Genomic DNA, 2,580 nt, shown 5'->3' with positions numbered 1-2,580 from the left:
GTTATATAGGCAGAGCCAATTCTTAGGTTTCTGCTCAGATCAGGATGCCACTTGTACATATTCAAATTGGCTGTGCTTCATGACAGCTAAGAGTCCACAGCTCTGTTTTTCTCCTTATTCACTGCTTTCATTCAGGTTCTTCTATTACTTGGTTTTTAATCCACTTCCTTATCCTTCCCTTCAGAACTCAGGGTTACAGGATTTTCTTCTGTATCAGTTTCAATTGGTTTCTCGTTTCTTGTTGGAGAGTGTATGTGTAGGTTATCTGCCTAGTCTGCCTTCTTGTAGGAAGTCGCCTTTGTTTCTCATAAGCAGAATGCAAGATCTGGGGGCTCTGAACTTTACCTTGTAACTCTCATGGCCACTTCCTCGGTCATTGTCACCATTCACCAGCTCTCAGAAACAAGTATCCTCAAATCTCTCTATGAGAGTTCAGATTTTCATAAAAGGAATGTTTTTCCCGAAATGGAATTTGCTTGGTGCAACTCCATTTATTTTGACTTTATTAATCTTTTTGAAAATTATCAAAAGCTATACACTCTCAACCAGGGGCAGATCCAGCTTTTGTTTGGCTTAACTTGGGATAATGAGAGATTAGAGTAGGACCACAAAAGGGGCCCTTGCAAGTGAGGAGACCTGAAGCTAAAACTTCATTAGCTTGCTTCATGGCAGACTGGCCTCTGCCCTTACCTTGGGAACTGTGTTTTCTCTGACAAGAGATGATCTGTCACTTGAGAAAAGCATAGTATGAGGACAAGCAGAGCTCTGGAGTCAGAAAGGCCTGGGTTCAAATACTAGCTGTCTCTTGACTTGCTATGTGATCTTGAGCATGAAATTCCTAACTTCTCAATGCTTGTTTTCCTCTCTGCACAAAAAGTGAGAATAGTGCATATTTCTATGCACACTGCAAGGATTACAGGGGATGATATGTTTTACATCACACATGTGAGTGTTTAATCCTATGCACTCAAATGAATGATGGATCAGACTCCCATTCAATATTTTTATTAGAATCTGATGTATGTGATTTAAACCTACCTTATAAAAAGGCAAGTCAGTAATTAACTTAACAACCAATAATGGGCAAAGAGCAGGCCAGCATATATTCAAGAGAGTATAAATGTATGGGGTTCCTGGGTGATACAGATGGTTAAGCACTTGGCTGCTAACAGAAAGGTTGGAAGTTCAAGTCAATCCAGATGTGCCTCAGAAGGAAAACCTGGCAATCTAGATATATCAACCGTTGAAAACCCTATGGAGCACAGTTCTACTCTGACACACATGGGATTGTCATGAGGAGTAAACTCAATGGAAATTGGTGGTTTTATAAATGTATAAAAACCAGATGCAAAATAGAATCACACTTATTCTAAACCAGGGGCTAAAATTATTTTCTATCTCAATATTCTAGAGGGTTGCAACACATACCAGTTAATAGCAAGGGCTCAACACAGCAGCAAAAGAAGAGCATGCAATTTGCAAAGCTCCCAGGTATTTTTGCCTCCTTGTGATACATGTTCCCCTCAAACCTATATCCCATCCTCCATAGCCTATCCCCAGTCTCAGCTGAGAATCACACCCCTTATAATAATAAAGACAAAATAATGAATTTATTCAGTTGACTTGACCAATCACATATGACAAAATGTTGGTTTCATTTACATAATGTAAAAACATACTTTATGTAGGAGTGCTCATATACTTTACAATGTCAAAAATATATACATATATATATATATATGCATGTGATCGTTTCATGGAAGCATTTGATATACAACATACACAGTATGCTATTTTAATGTACAAATGCTTGAAAGAAAGTAAAGTCATAGGGTAGCATCATTAAGAAATTACAAAATTTTCCATTTTTCTTTAAGGTCACATTCTCATCCTTTAGGATGTACAGAAATTATGTGGTTTACACAGTTTTTAATCCACATTCAAAACATCGTGTTTTAAATGTTCTAAGCATAGCATGTACAGTACAAAATGTTTCCATAGGAACATAACAGGACGTGTCACTAGTGACATGCTATCATATGGCACCTAACTCACCAGTTAGCCATTTTTAATACACTAGTTCAGCTTATTACTATAATACTCAAGTTATTCTATTTATTTAAACTCTCTATATATTATAATCTACCAACAAAGGCTCAAGGTTATGATATAATATTTATACCAAGCAAATATTCTGAGTTAAATGAAGATCCCACTATTAAATCAGAACCAAGAATAGTAATTTTAGGCTCATATATTATCTTTGTGATTAAAAATCTGAGGAAAGTACAAAGTGAATGGAATCAGTCACCAAAAACAATCCTTTTATGACCTCTCAACAGTCTTCTTTTGATTCATACCACCTGAGAAATGAGAACAGTATACCTAACGTGTATCACCTGAGCTTCACACATTGGATACACAGGAGCTGCCTGGAGCTTACATTCACGAGTCACTGGAGCTTAATGTGCAGCTAATAAATGGCACAAGTCACTGTACAGAGCCTCTATGGAGAGTCAGCAGAATCAGCTTCCAGAAGATAAATGCTGAGTCTTAATTTAGAGGAAATGACATCATCAA

This window comes from Orycteropus afer, unplaced genomic scaffold (assembly GCF_000298275.1).
Source record: "Orycteropus afer afer isolate SDZICR_OR568_19922 unplaced genomic scaffold, OryAfe1.0 scaffold00319, whole genome shotgun sequence".
Taxonomy (NCBI): domain Eukaryota; kingdom Metazoa; phylum Chordata; class Mammalia; order Tubulidentata; family Orycteropodidae; genus Orycteropus; species Orycteropus afer.
Note: the sequence above shows the minus strand (reverse complement) of the source record.